Source organism: Drosophila obscura, unplaced genomic scaffold (genome assembly GCF_018151105.1).
Source record: "Drosophila obscura isolate BZ-5 IFL unplaced genomic scaffold, ASM1815110v1 contig_179, whole genome shotgun sequence".
In the NCBI taxonomy this organism is placed as follows: domain Eukaryota; kingdom Metazoa; phylum Arthropoda; class Insecta; order Diptera; family Drosophilidae; genus Drosophila; species Drosophila obscura.
In genome coordinates this window covers 8,185,849-8,202,304 of record NW_024542766.1, presented here as the reverse complement: position 1 = coordinate 8,202,304, position 16,456 = coordinate 8,185,849, and the positions used below count along the sequence as shown (strand labels likewise).

General features: G+C 40.3%; 1 pseudogene; it reads left to right on the top strand.

The window, feature by feature from the left end:
* The first annotated feature begins 788 nt into the window (after positions 1 to 788).
* Positions 789 to 16,456, top strand: part of LOC111081541 — a 28,636-nt pseudogene continuing 12,968 nt past the window's right edge.

Here is a 16,456-nt window from a genome sequence, read left to right as displayed (position 1 = left end):
TTTTTGCTACATCTGTTATCTACATCTAGATCTACAATGTATATTTTACATCTAACATGTAGATTATAGATGTACCATTCATATTCTACATCTCCTCCGCTAGACGTTGTTGGCGCACTGAACGCGGCAGAGTGTGCGAGCGAGAAAGAGAATGAGTAGAGTCTTTGGCAGGGGGAGGCGGAGGAAGCAACTGAAAATTAATTTCTTCATTCTGGCTATAACTATGATCTGATTCAGATTCGGCAATCTGGTAGATGTGGGCATTCTCTACGATAAAATGTGCCTGCCACAGATTTTCGTTCTTTTGTGGGGGCGGAAGGGGGCGGGGCGAAATTTTGAAATACACTTGTAGCAGTGGGATATCACATGAGTCTGGAAACCAAATTTGGTTGCCCTAGCTCTTATAGTCTCTGAGATCTAGGCGCTCATCGGGACGGACAGACAGACAGACGGACAGACAGACATGGCTATGTCGACTCGGCTATTGATGCTGATCAAGAATATATATACTTTATGGGGTCGGAAACGTTTCCTTCTCTGCGTTATACACATCCACTTTTACCACAAATCTAATATACCCCTTAACTCTTTTTTGAGTACGGGTATAAAAACACTCACTCACATCCAAGAACGCTCAATAAAACACACGGTCAATCACTCAAAAATAAACATAACAACAAAAACACTTAAAACACAAACCCCAGCGGGAACAAACCTCCACCGGCCTGAAAGTCATTGGTTAGTCGGATTCCCCCTCGCCCCTCTTGGCTTAGATCATCAACCAGAAGATGAGTGAGCAGCTTCATCAGATCATGGACAGCATTCGTCAATCTGAGGATCGCATACTGCATGACCTTCAGGGTAGGCTGAAGGGAATGACCAGTGAACTCCAAAAACTGACTCCGCGGGTACAGCATCTGGAGTCAGAGGTTGGCGTGGTCCAACAACTGAATGTTCCGTTTCTGGAGCTAGAGACCATACTTGGAAAGATGCACGCACTGCGAGGTCAGGTGGGTGAGATGTACAAGTACAATATGTACAATATATGTACAAGTCCGTGGCAAGTCCCACATGGAAATATGCATTCTAAATATTACTGCATTACTGCAAAAGTACCTTAAAGAAATTAAGACTTGTAAAATCCAAAACTTTAAGAAACTCCTTTCTGGTGACCCTAACTTACTAAAAGAACAAGGTTTCCCCACCAATTCTCGCATAACAAAATAAATATGCTTGTTTTTTTAAATAAAAAAAAAAATAAATAAAAAAAAATAGAATACGAAAATTAATTGCGGAAAAATCCAATAACTCCATAGCGTATATAATCCGTAGTAAATATACTAGCATATGTATGTATATTCTTCATGAGTTCTGTTCTTTGTTGTAATGTTAATGAAACATGTGTGTAAGTTCCTTAATAATAAGTGGGTGAAATACAATTTGGGGCGATACAAATAATTCTCATTTATTTCGGAAATCAAATAAGTTTTTTTGAGATGAACTAATTAGAAACAACCAGCTGAACAACCACTGAAATTATAACCAATATTATTATAATTTTTTGACGTATTACATTTATTTGTGGACATTATTTTAACGTAATTTTAGAATCCAAGCTTTTCCAATGACCAATAAATTCAATTTTTTGAAATGTCAAAGATATGCTTAAACGACAGAAGCAACTTGGCTTTCGTTCGTTCTCTTTCGTAGTGACCAGACATGTTTTTGTTTTGCGCTCCGCATTTTCCTTTTGTTTAACTTAACTCTCATTACATTTAGCCGCTCTTTGTCGTAGCTCTTGCCGTCTATCACTCTCTCTATCACCTAACTCTCAATAACTGTTCTTTCTCTCTCGCTCTTGTAACTTTCTGTGCAGTAACGCTCTCACTTACAAGCTGTTGCTGCAACCACTCTCCTCTCTCATCTTTTACCGATTTCGCTTTAAGCATTGCTCTAAGCATTTGCTCTGCACAGTGGTCTGATTGCTATTTGTTTTGAACTTTTTTTTCCCGAAGTAAAAAAAAATAAAAGACATAAATATGGAATTTTCTGTCGTCTGTGCCTAAAAAACCTGCCAGAAGCAGATCACCCATGACCAGCCCAATATCCCCTGCTGGCTTTGCGAAAGCGTAGTGCACGCAAAATGTGTAGGGATCTCGGGCCGTGTAGGAGACGCCATTTCCCAAAACAACGGCCTACATTATAGTTGTGAGGAATGCCGTGCTGTGGAAAACGACATGCGTTCGTTCATGAGGCAGACGCGGAGTGGCTTCAAAGAGCTGATCGTAGGCTTTAAACAGCAATATGATCGGCTCTTGGCCATGAACACTCAGTTCAGCAGTTTACAGCTGTTGGCTGAGTCTCCGAGGCTCAAGAAGTCTACTCCGCGGGACTTGCAAGTGCTGACTGCCTCATGTCCGCCGGCATCTGAAAAACTTACTCCGACCACTCCCTTAGTGCAGCAGTTGATTACGTTTGCTTCAGAAGCCGAATGCGTCACTTCGGAGAGTATGCAGTTAGAAATGTCTGTAGAGTCCGTGTCCATCGAGTCCGCACCCAACCCCTTAACTATCCCCTCAGTCTCGCTCCCACCAGCTAATAGATGTCCAGGACCACCGTATACTACCATCACAGGTACTAGGCCTGTGGTGCCAAAACCACTGGTGGGAGTCCCACCAAAGCGACAAGTTTTTGTCTCGCGGCTAGCCCCTGACCTCACATCCAATGATGTGACCGCTTTTATACAAAGCAAAATAAAAGCCGTCGGCTTAAAGGTGGAAAAATTTAACTTTTCTTACGCCAGGGAGATATCTTCCTTCAAGATAAGCGTCTCCCCAACTCAATTGGAAACCATTTGTTCCGCCAAGTTTTGGCCGGAGCATTTGGTGGTTAAAGAGTTTAAGGCTAAGAAAAAGAATTGGACCCCCATAACTCTTCCTAGTAGTCAGACCATTGCTCCATCTTTACCCTCATCTTCCACCTCAACTTCTAACCATCCAAAAAACTAACTTCCTTTTTTTTAGTTAGAATGCTAGAGGCTTGCGTAGTAAGCTCAGCACTCTTTTTCTTGAGAGTTTCGCGTTCTCGTCCCATGTTATTGTGTTTACTGAGACCTGGTTAAAGCCGGACATCCTTAGTTCCGAAGTTTTGGCAGGTCGGTACACAATTTTTAGAAATGACCGTTCGTCTCGACGTGGAGGTCGGGTCCTCATTGCAGTGGACTCAAACTTCACGTCGGAACATTTCATGGTCCAGGTTCAACAAGACCTGGAATTCCTGTGCGTTAAACTGATTCTCCCAGGCTTTTCCATTTTAATTACTTGCTCGTATATTCCACCTTCCTCGGATATCTTAATATACGAGCATCACTTGTCCTCTTTAAAAACAGTTTCTTCCTCGCTATCAGATAAAGACCATATGATAGTTCTTGGTGATTTCAATTTGCCAGGTACTGTTTGGTCTTCGGTAAACGAGTCTAATAACCTTGTGCCCATGTCACGACATGACTTTATCGACGGCTTGCTAGACCTATCCCTGTCTCAAGTCAACCATGTGAAAAATTCCTTGGGTCGTTTGCTTGATCTGTGCTTTGTCTCGGATCCGACCATAGCGTTGCTAACCCGAGCCCTTCCGCTCATTATACCTGAAGACTCCTACCATCCTACATTTGAAGTGTCAGTCGATATTGGCCCTACTGTATTGGATCGAATGGTTAGGCTATCTGAACGTGTCCGCTGCTTTCGTAAAGCCGAGTTTACGAAGCTTAATAACCTCATTAGTGATTTTGATTGGTCCGCTCAACATTTTTTACAATGTACTTGACACATTTTTATACCCGTACTCAAAAAAGAGTTAAGGGGTATATTAGATTTGTGGTAAAAGTGGATGTGTGTAACGCAGAGAAGGAAACGTTTCCGACTCCATAAAGTATATATATTCTTGATCAGCATCAATAGCCGAGTCGATATAGCCATGTCTGTCTGTCCGTCTGTCTGTCTGTCCGTCCCGATGAGCGCCTAGATCTCAGAGACTATAAGAGCTAGGGCAACCAAATTTGGTTTCCAGACTCATGTGATATCCCACTGCTACAAGTGTATTTCAAAATTTCGCCCCGCCACCTTCCGCCCCCACAAAGGACGAAAATCTGTGGCAGGCACATTTTTAAAGATACGATAAAACTAAAAATTATCGTAGAGAATGCCCATATCTACCAGACTGCCGAATCTGAATCTGAATCAGATCGGATCATAATTATAGCCAGAATGAAGAAATTAATTTTCAGTCGCTTCCCCTGCCCCCTCCTGCACACGACAACGCAACTCATTTTCCTTCTCGCTCGCACACTCTGCCGCGTTCAGTGCGCGAGCAACCCCTAGCGGAGGAGATGTAGAATATAAATGGTACATGTATAATATACATGTTAGATGTAGAATATACATAGTATATGTAGATGTAGATAACAGATGTAGCAAAAAAATGTAAAATGTAAAATATTTTTTTTTAATTATAAAATTCTAAAAAATCATAAGCCCAAAAATGTATATGCTGACTGAGTACGGGTATAAGTAGAGTCGCGTCCCCAGAAGTGACTCGCACGTTCCTTCTCGTTTTGTTTATGCTTTGGTTTTGGCTATTGGCCTGGGCGAATTTAATGTAATTAAACGTAGTTTTAATAGTCGTTTGTGCTTTTTTCGAATCATGGATTGTTATTATATTTTGTAACTATGTGTTAGCCCGCAGGTAGATATTTATTTTTAGTTTTTAATCGAATATCGCGTTGTTGAATTAGGAAAAACTTTTTTTACACTTCAATTGGGAATTGATCAAGCTATTCAAAACCTGAATTTTATAATTTACAAACAATTTTTAAGATTTATAATCGTTGTTCAAAGTTGGACCATTTTTCTGATTTTCAAAAAATGAAAAAAAACCGTGCTTAGAAGGCAAAGGTTAATCAATTTTTCTCAAAAAGTACTCAAGCTAGAAGAAATTTTGTTTTTCCCTAATTTTAGGAACAAATCTGAAATATGAATTTAGAAAAAAAAGGAATTATTTTTTGCGATTATATTTTATTAGATTTGTTTAAGAAACGTAATTTTTGCACTATTTTAAATTTTTAGCGGAATATAAAAAAAGGACATATTTGGCCGAGCATTGGACTGCACGAAAAAATAGTGGTGATATTCATCAAACAATAAAAAAAAAAAACCATTACCACAATTGCACCTTTTAGGTGATATTAGTTATTTTCCATTTCAACCCATGCTAACTAAACGGCCCTACCTAGTCGGACATTAGAGAACGCAGCAGAGATGTTGCTCAATATATTTGTTTAGAGGAGGATACCTGATACATTTGTTCATTTATTTAAAATGAAACGTCACGAACAGATTAATGTACATATATGTTTGTTTATTGCTAATATGCCTGGTCGATTAGGCGACGATGTGTCAGGTGCGAGGGCTACGTCAAGACTCTACTAAGGGCAGGCGGACCGAATTGCCCGTGCCCTAATAAAAGCGAGAGAAAGATAGATGAAGAGAGCGATAGCGAAGGCGAAAAAAAGAAGAAAGCTAGATGCATATATAAACAGCGATTCGTGTTTATATATGCGACGAAAGAAGAGTGCGAGAGATTGCAAAGGCATGAGAGTGCTATACCAGATCATGACCATTGCGAAGGCATGTTAGGGCAGACGGACCGAATTGTCCGTGCCATACGCGATGCTACGAAATAAAGAGCGAGAGAGTGTTCGAGAGAACGAGAGAGCTAAAATGATCGATAGAACGAAAGAGCGACAGAGCGAGAAAGGCGCGAGACGAAGAGACGAAAGAACGGTTGAAACGGCTATTACAGTGAGGGGGCGAGTGTAGATGCATGTCGATTACAATAGGTACAGTGGGGAGTGCAAATAACGAACAAATAACAGCAATTACTTTAAGGCTGCACCACTGACTAAAAATACTAAATAATGCTCGGCTGGGAGACCGAACAATATTCTTTGTTTCAAATTCTTACAAGCTTACAATTAAAAAACCACATTCATATGGTATAAATGCGTTAAAAATAATAGATTAGCCTAGCCACGCCTTGCTACATATATACATATATGTACATACATCTGCATTTAATTAAATATTTTCATATTTTCCCTATTTCCAAATGGGGCATCAGAGGAATGTACTAATTTTAAGTCCGGAACGGCTCTCATCCGTGAAGCTAACAGCAAGTTAAACAAATCTTCCTTTTGTCGCTTTTCTTATAAACTATAGGCGTTAGCCATTTGCTGGGAAAGCTTTTCTTTCATGATTTCATGATTCAAAAACCTAAAAAAATCGATTGTTCAATATTTTTACTTGACGGTTTTTGGACGTTAACTTTTCGTGCTATCAGTTCAGAAAACGCAAAAAAAAATTATTTATTTATTATACCCGTACTCAAAAAAGAGTTAAGGGGTATATTAGATTTGTGGTAAAAGTGGATGTGTGTAACGCAGAGAAGGAACATTTTCCGACCCCATAAAGTATATATATTCTTGATCAGCATCAATAGCCGAGTCGTTATAGCCATGTCTGTCTGTCCGTCCTGTCCGTCTGTCCGTCTCGATGAGCGCCTGGATCTCAGAGACTATAAGAGCTAGAGAAACCAAATTTGGTTTCCAGACTCATGTGATATCACACTGCTACAAGTGTATCTCAAAATTTCGCCCCGCCCCCTTCCGCCCACACAAAGGACGAAAATCTGTGGCAGGCACAGTTTTAAAGATACGATAAAACTAAAAACGCAGTATCGTAGAGAATGCCCATATCTACCAGATTGCCGAATCTGAATCTGAATCAGATCGGATCATAATTATAGCCAGAATGAAGAAATTAATTTTCAGTTGCTTCCCCTCCCCCTCCCGCAACCGACAACGCGTCTCATTTTCCTTCTCGCTCGCACATTCTGCCGCGTTCAGTGCGCGAGCAACCCCTAGCGGAGGAGATGTAGAATATAATTGGAACATGTAAAATCTACATGTTAGATGTAGAATATACATTGTATATGAGATGTAGATATCATATGTAGCAAAAAAATGTAAAATGTAAAATTTTTTTTTTTTTCTAAAATTCTTTAAAATCATAAGCTTAGTACGGGTATAAGTAGAGTCGCGTCCCCAGAAGCGACTCACACGTTCCTTCTCGTTTTGGCTATAATAATGATCCAACCTGAACCAGATTCGGCATTCTGGTACATATGGGCATACTCTACAAATCTGCGTTTTTAGTTTTATCGTATTGCGGATGCCAGTGATTTTCGGCCTTTGTGTGTGTGGAAGGGGGCGGGCTGAAATTTTGAAATGCACTTGTAACAGTGTGATATCACATGAGTCTGGAAACAAAATTTGGTTGCTCTAGCTCTTATAGTCTCTGAAATACAGGCGCTTATCGGGACTCATATAGGGAATATTTCGACAGCGCTGTAAAAAAACGTACATACATATGTACATATGTATGAATGCATGCAGTTCTAGAAGTCTCGAAAATACGTGAGCACACATACAGTCGTCGGATGCTACTGTATGAAAACAAGAGAGCGGCTGGCTCTAAAACGATCTCTCTCCCTCTCTGGCCTTTCAACCAAATTTAAGAAGAGCCTGGAGCCAGGAAGCCCGAAATATTCGAATGCAAAAAAAACCAAATGGCGTTCCGCATCTTTTTGTTATTGTCTTTAGCATAACGCTGATCTGTGAGTTGTACTCTTTTTCGTTCTTTATATATATACGGACATATATACGTACATAATATGTGCTACATACATATGCACTGGTTCACGAGTAAGACGTAATAGGTGTAATAGGTGCGTGCGACAGGTCTCGACACGTCGACTACCCTTATTTCAAACATTCTGTTTCGATCCACGATACAGAAATATCGTGGTCGCGCTCGTATTCGTACTCGCATTTTCTCTTTTTCAAATACGAATGTGCAAAGTATCAATTTCATATTGGCACGTCGCACCTCGAATACCCTATGCATTATATATATATATAAAATATATATTTTTATAATCTTTCCTAAAAGTAATTTATCATTTGAAGGATACACGAAATACCTAGACGAAACATATGTACATATACAAAACTTCTAAAACTGTAAGAGGAAAAGCTTTTTCGAAAATTCGACTACTCTAAAAAAGGAAAGGGTATGTGTGCAAAAAAGGCAAAATGAAATAGAAATAGAAAATACTGAGATCCGTTGCCGAACGTCTGAGTAAAAGCAGAGTACAACACGCAGCTGGCGAAATTCCGTGTTAAAGAGCAGACGAGAAGTATGTGGGACAGTGGGACATTCGGACTGTTCAGCTAGCAAAATTAATAAGTTCTGAACGAATAAATTTATTTTAATGAAATAACCTGTATTTGAAAAGAAAATATTACAAAATGTAGTTAAGTATACGAGTACACGGTGCTTAGATATCGGGAAGCTTTACAATGCAATATCAAAGTCGATCTTTGATTCCGGTGCATATTTGCCTATGTATTTCGGCTGAGGCCCCACTGTGCGCTTGTTTGCAAATCCAGCCGAGGCTGAGCCGTCGTCAGGGCCGGCGTTAGAGGTTATGACGCCCGGGGCAAACATGAGAAGAGGCGCCCTTTGATAATATTTTTTTTTTCTGAAATGAACATATTAAGGGAATTTGGCGCCCAGGGCGACCGCCCCGCTCGCATTGCCCTAAAACCGGCCCTGGCCGTCGTGCGTCGTGCTTCGTGCGTCGTGTTTCGTGTTGACGATCTCTCGCAGACAAATTTTGTTTTATTCGTTTAGTGCAGGGGTCGACTCACACATTTTTTTTGGTGCGTTTGTGTGCGAAAACAACAGACACGAAGTCAAATACGTTACTTATTTCTCTGCCGCTGCGAAAGCCGAAGAATTGTGCATAGGGCACATGAATGCTTCTCTGCTGCTGAGGCAAGCGAGCAGAATATGAAGCCGTTTGTGCATAGCCCGAAGCATTTTTCTCTGCCGCGACGTCAGCAGAGCAGAATTTTCTCTGCCGCTACGTCATCAGGCAGAATAACGAAACCACACGAAGTATTTACGCTGTACGTGTGCCGACTTCGCTGCCGGAAATTTTTTCCTATGCACAGTGCATACGACGCTGCCGGCCTCTGGTTTAGAGCTTGTGAAAGAGATCGGATGTTTTTTTGGAAGTGTCTCGTTTTTTCGGTTGTGCAAAAGAAATATACAAAAGGTAAGTAAACTGTTGCCTTAAAATATCAATAGATCTGAGAACTGTTGACTAATAAACAGCTAAACCATAAACTATGGCGATTTCGCGAACAAAAATGTGCTTTTTATTATGATTTAGTGATATGTCACTATATATTTAAGCAGAAGCTGTGCTACTGTAATATGAAAGATGACAATAAATAAACTGTAAAACTGTAAACTGCTCGCGACACGATAAATTGTATCTCTTTTGATATAGTTTTGTAGCCCTGAAAAGGGCTTGTTTAAATCAATTTCAGATGCACAAACATCTAACATTTCGAATGCGACCGTGTACACCAACGTGTACAAATCCGCCATTTTCTTCTTGGCCGCCGTCGTCTTTGCTTTCGGCTTCTTTACGGTGGCGGGAGCAACTGGCTTTTTCGTCACCTTCTTGGGCTTGGCAGACGCCGCTGCAGCTGCAGCTACACCCTTTGCTTTTGGTTTTGGCTTTGCTTTTGGTTTTGGCTTTTCAGGGCTCGACTTGGCCTTTGCCGCTGCTGGCTTCGCCTTCACGGTTCCAGCTTTCTTCACATCCTTGGCCTTTGCCTCAGTTTACTTCTTCTCGGCGGTCTTCTTGGTGGCGGTGACGACTGTCTTCTTTGCCTTTAGCTTCTTGTCACCGACTCCAGCTGCTTTTTTGGGGACTACTGTCTTCTTTGCTGTTGCCGATGACACCACCTTCTTGGCTTTCACTTTCTTCTCCACAGACGACGCAACCTTTGGCTTGGCTGCTTTTTGGCGGAAACCGACAGTTTGAACGAACTAGAAGCACCTTTTCCCTTTGCTTGGATCAGCTTTCCATTGGCAACGGCCGACTTCAAGTACTTCTCGATAAATGGAGCTAGTTTCTGGGCATCGCATTTGTATTCGGCAGTAATATATTTCTTGATGGCCAGGAGCGATGAGCCGCCACGTTCCTTCAAACTCTTAATCGAAGCGTCAACCATTTGCTGAGTTTGGGGATGCGATGGTGGAGCTGTGGGCTTCTTTGCCTTTGCAGTAGCCGCAGCGGATCCAGATGCCTTTTTAGAGGCCACCTTCTTCTCCGCTGCTACTTGTGGAGCAGCCACTGGAGACGCGGATTTACCTTATTTTATATATGAACAATGGTTGACAAATCCAGAGACATTAATATTAGGATGGGTTTATGCTGCCTTGTGCATTATGCTTCTCCAAGCGTAACTTATGGTTGTTTTTATACCCGTACTCAAAAAAGAGTTAAGGGGTATATTAGATTTGTGGTAAAAGTGGATGTGTGTAACGCAGAGAAGGAAACGTTTCCGACCCCATAAAGTATATATATTCTTGATCAGCATCAATAGCCGAGTCGATATAGCCATGTCTGTCTGTCCGTCTGTCTGTCTTGTTGAGCGCCTAGATCTCAGAGACTATAAGAGCTAGGGCAACCAAATTTGGTTTCCACACTCATGTGATATCACACTGCTACAAGTGTATTTCAAAATTTCGCCCCGCCCCCTTCCGCCCCCACAAAAGACGAAAATCTGTAGCAGGCACATTTTTAAAGATACGATAAAACTAAAAACGCAGTATCGTAGAGAATGACCATATCTACCAGATTGCCGAATCTCAATCAGATCGGATCATAATTATAGCCAGAATGAAGAAATTAATTTTCAGTTGCTTCACCACCCCCTCCCGCGCACGACAACGCAACTCATTTTCCTTCTCGCTCGCACACTCTGCCGCGTTCAGTGCGCGAGCAACCCCTAGCGGAGGAGATGTAGAATATGAATGGAACATGTACAATCTACATGTTAGATGTAGAATAGACATTGTAGATGAGATGTAGATAGCAGATGTAGCAAAAAAATGTTCCTTCTCGTTTTGCTGTAGGCTTGTGTAAATAAAATTGTTTGCTACTGCTAGGGAGTGGTTAGTTGAGTTCTCTTCTCTGAAACCAAATTGATAGTTTTTGAGAGTTTTGGTTTTCTCCAAATGTTTTTTTAGATTTTCCAGCAGCTTTTTTTCAAATAGGTTGCTGATTGCGGATAGAATCGAGATGGGTCTGTATCCTCTTAGGGTTTTATGGTCGGAGTTTGGCTTGGGGACTGCAATGACCTTACTTTGTTTCCAAGCTATGGGGAAGTATCCGATGTTATAGCAGTTGTTAAATATTCTGGCTATGTGATCAAGGATGATAAGCTTGAATTTCTTTATTAGGAAGTTGCTGGTCTTGTCTGGTCCTATTGTTATACCCATACTCAAAAAAGAGTTAAGGGGTATATTAGATTTGTGGTAAAAGTGGATGTGTGCAACACAGAGAAGGAAACGTTTCCGACCCCATAAAGTATATATATTCTTGATCAGCATCAATAGCCGAGTCGATATAGCCATGTCCGTCTGTCCGTCTTGATGAGCGCCTAGATCTCAGAGACTATAAGAGCTAGAGAAACCAAATTTGGTTTCCAGACTCATGTGATATCACACTGCTACAAGTGTATTTCAAAATTTCGCCCCGCCCCCTTCCGCCACCAAAAAGGACGAAAATCTGTGGCAGGCAAATTTTTAAAGATATGATAAAACTAAAAACGCAGTATCGTAGAGAATGCCCATATCTACCAGATTGCCGAATCTGAACTAGATCGGATCAAAATTATAGCCAGAATGAAGAAATTAATTATGAGTCGTTTCCCCCCGCCCCCTCTGGCAAACGACAACGCAACTCATTTTCCTTCTCCCTCGCACACTCTGCCGCGTTCAGTGCGCGAGCAACCCCTAGCGGAGGAGATGTAGAATATGAATGGAACATGTACAATCTACATGTTAGATGTAGAATAGACATTGTAGATGAGATGTAGATAACAAATGTAGCAAAAAAATTTAAAATGTAAAATTTTTTTTTTTTTCTAAAATTCTAAAAAATCACAAGCTCAAAAATGTATATACTGACTGAGTACGGGTATAAGTAGAGTCGTGTCCCCAGAAACGACTCACACGTTCCTTCTCGTTTTTTTTTTATTGTTTTTCGCTTGGAGCCATTCTAGTAGTTGGTTGGCGTTTGTAAAGCCTTCCCTCTCTGCTCCTTCCCACTTCCCATCTGCTGTTTGCGTGTCTCTAAAGTTAGCTTTAGCGTTTAGTATTAGTAAGTCGTTCACCACAATTCCGTTTACCATGCTAGTATGAGCGAGCAGCTCAGGTGAAGATGAGGTCATGTTATCGTTCTGTTTGTGTATATTTTGGAATGACCAAGAAAGTGCATTTATTTTATCTGTTTCTGTTTTAATATTAGGTGTGGATACGATATTGATGTCAATGGAGCTTTGTTCTTGTGTAGTTAATTTTATATCGCTTTGCTGTTTTCTATCGGACGGATATAAGAATTTGGTGCTTATTTTTGATGGATCTATTATTGCTATTTGGTTTTCTATGTTCTGTATGTGAGCGGATTCGATGTATAGGTTTATTTGCATGGACATTATTCTTAGCATGTTTCTGGTCATGTCTCTTTCTTGGCTTGACATGGTCCCATACCTTCTGTGCAGGAGGCGATAGAGAGCGCGTCTTTGTGCAATTAGTTTGACGGCATGTTTGCTTATGCGAATGCTTCTATTTGGTTTTGATGGGTCAATGTGGATGTTGGGGACTACTTCTGTTGAATTGATGGCTTTTTCCACCGCTTTGGTGAGCTTATCTATATGATGGTCGATTTCATTCGTGTTTAGGTTTTTGTTATTGGGAATATGTGTTATATTTCGCATCAGGGTCATGTTTAATTTCTCGATGTTGACTTTCTTGTAGTTTTTAGCTACTTGTAGGTCCTGTTTAACTAACTGAAAGCATCCCAGGCGTAGCTTAAGCTCAACACCAAAATGGTCTGTATTGAAGTCGCTTACTATCTTGAGTCCCTCTCTCGAGTCTACGGGTAGCTCTGTTGAGCATATGAAATAGTCAATGGAAGAGTGCCTACCAGTATTGTTGTTCCTTCTAGAAGGTTCAACAGTGGGGTGTAATATGAGGTTTGGCTGCTCAATTAGCCAATTGTGGAGCGTTCGTCCATCAGCATTTATATGTGCTGGACTCTGCTCGGGGAGATGCCAGCTTGGGTGCTTGGCATTCAAATCTCCTGCAGCAATGATGGGGCTTAGTGTTTGCTCCTCAATAAAGGTGAGCAGCGTGTTGATGTCTTGTACAAGGAGCCTGTCCTGTGGTCGCTTGTATAAGCTGGTAGCTACTATGGATTGTCTTTATAGTGGATTTCTATTGCCATTGCTTCTAGGAAACGTAGTGGCTTAATGTCTATCTGTCTATACTTAGTCCCTTTTTTTATGCAGATTGCAACTGAACTGCCTTTGTTTGTTGTTCTGGTCTCTGTAGCGGTAATTGTTTGTCTAATGAGCTGGTAATTTGTTAGTTGGATATTATGTTTATCGCTGAGGCGATGCTCAGCAATAAGCATGATGTCTGGTTTGTGTAAGGTTAGTATGCTGTCTAATTCGTATCTCTTTTGGAGAGATATGAGTGAATTGACGTTTTGAAAGATGCATTTGAGCTGCATTATGGCATGGATATTTGGAATAAGAAGTCTAAAATGATCTGTTGCTTGACGGTTTTTGAGTTGCCGCTGTTTTTGGTGTTGGCATATTTTTTGGTTACGGATTGCAATATTTGGAGGCATGACATGATATCCATCCCGAAGGCGTCCATGGTATCATTGTTGAAGTCTTCAAAGGAGAGGGTCAAGTCTTTTTTTATATTTTTATTGCTGTCGTTGCTATTTAATTTTTTGGTCATGTAATCGTGTAGTTTGGGGTTACTTGTCACTATTGTGTTTTGCCTAGCTATTGGTGGTGCTGTCTGTTTTTTGGAAAATAGAGACGCGAAGGTTGCCTCTCCCCTTGTGGCCTGGTTCGCTCTATTTAGTGTTTTGTTTGTTCTGTTTTGAGTATGGTCCCTTTTTTGCTGTATTTTTTGTAATGCTGCCACACGGATTGGACAGATTTTTGCATTGGCCGTGTGTTGGCCTTTGCAATTGACGCATTTGATGTTGTCATTTTTTGAATTTTCTGGTGATTTTTGGATGGCGCATTGCCCTGGGCTATGCTCCTCCAGGCACTTGATGCATCTGTATGCCAATTTGCAGTTGCTAGCAACGTGCGAGAATCGTTGGCAGTTGTGGCACTGTAATACTGACTTTTTATTGGGCCTAAGTGGCTCAATCGCTATGCGACAATTAAGTAAGGTTCTAAGGGCTACTATTCTCTTGATATTGTCAATGTTCCTCGCAGTCTGGACCAGCCAGAATTTTTCTTTAAAAGGCTTGATTGTGGTGAACTCTATCCCTGGAAGGCTTTCCTTAAGCGACCCCTTGACCTCTTCATCATTGTAAATTGTTAATGGGATTTTTTTTATTAGGAATGTATATGGTTTCAGTTCCTTAGGTGTATATGTAAAGTATTTAATTTGGTTGTTTTCAAGTATATGTTTGGTCTTTGTAAAGTTTTCTAAGCTTGTAGCCTTTATATGAGTTAAATTCTTGTTCTTAATGTCTAGAGTAAAGGTAACATTATGGTGCTTAAGCTTTGCTGCTAATATCTTAGGATTAACATTATAAGTAGATATTGAAGGAACATACGTTTTTTTTGTTGATACTGCTGCTGCTGTTGCTCTGGCTGCTGATGTTGAGGCCGCTGCCGCTGCTGATGTTGACGCCGCTGCCGCTGCTGCTGATGTTGATGCCGTTGCTGTTGAAGCCGACGCCACTGCCTTTGTTGATGTTGACGATGCCGACGTGGTGTTGGTCTTCTTCTTCATCTTTGTGGGCGTTGGGCTTGTTGAATCCTTTTGGCGTTTTTTCCCCAACGAGGGATAGTCAGAGTCAGAGTCCGTGAGGATTCCGCTCATGTTACAGTTGTTCATGTTGTTGATGGCTGTCTGTAGCTCATCATTTTATTTCTCCAGTCTATTGTTCCGTTCTCTCAGGTGTTGTAATTCGGTGAGAATCTCATCCAATTGCATGGGAGTGATGGTTTGCTCCTGGTCCATGTGGCACTCGTCATTGCCTTCGTCGACCATGGCGGCTAACTGAGATATATCCATTTTGGGTTTTGGGCGTTTATGTTTATGTTTTATCAGTATGCGGCCACCACTTTTTAGCACTGCCTCGAGTTGACCGCCATCCGGCAGCCACGACACGGGTTTTATTAGTTTTTCTTTATTTATGCTGCGCCTCTCAATGTTGTATTTTTTATTACGCCGTTCGTTTAAATTGGTTTCACTGACTTTTTTTGTTGTACACATACGACTATATATGATTTTCGTTTTGCCTTCGATGCTTGGCTTTAGTGTCAATTTCACGATTTATTCTGGTTTCTGTCCGTCGATTGTTGTCACAACGTTAACCCCGTGCTCCGGTCTTTAGAAAGACAGGGCCCGTTTTTAGAAATAAATTTCTCGGATGTACGACTATTCTCTTTGATTTGATTTTTCCTTCCAATGCAAGTTTTCTCCATTATTTGTTACTGATTTTGTTTGTTTTGTTTGTCGCTTGTTTGTCAGATTCTCAAATGTTCCAAATTCTATTTTAAATAATTTATTTGTTAAATATCCTCCATTATCGATTTTTAATACCTCTGCAAACTTTGACAAGTAGTTATCGAACTCTTATATTTGGGATGCAATGATATACACAATGATAAATTATCATTAAATTAAACAATTTTAGCTTATTTGGCAAAACCTATTTTTGAAACATTAAATTTGATCAATTTACTTTAAGAAACTTTAGACAGATGTTCACATATCGGTTAGTATGGTATTTTAATATCGTTTTGAAGATATCCCTATGGAGTACAAAAAGACTACTTTCTGGGTATGTTGAGCATTGAATTTAGGGGTCAAAAAATATAAATGTTTAAAAATATATTATTGTTAGCCATTTATCTTAAGGAAATCAATACGATTTTCCATTTAATATTATTTCTGATCCATTTTTTCAAATATTTACCCAAAAATTGCATTGTTTCTTACCCAAGAAATTCAATTAATCTCAAAGTTAAAATCGAAAGAATACATTTTTCGCAAATTTTATTGTTTGCACTAATTTATACGATTCTTAAAAACATTTTTCTCAATTACTTCTGTATAATATTTTTATATATTTACATTTTTAAACGGCCTTTTATTACATCCTAGTCTTTCGATTTGTAGTCTAAAAAGCCTATCAGTGGCCCATGCGACAC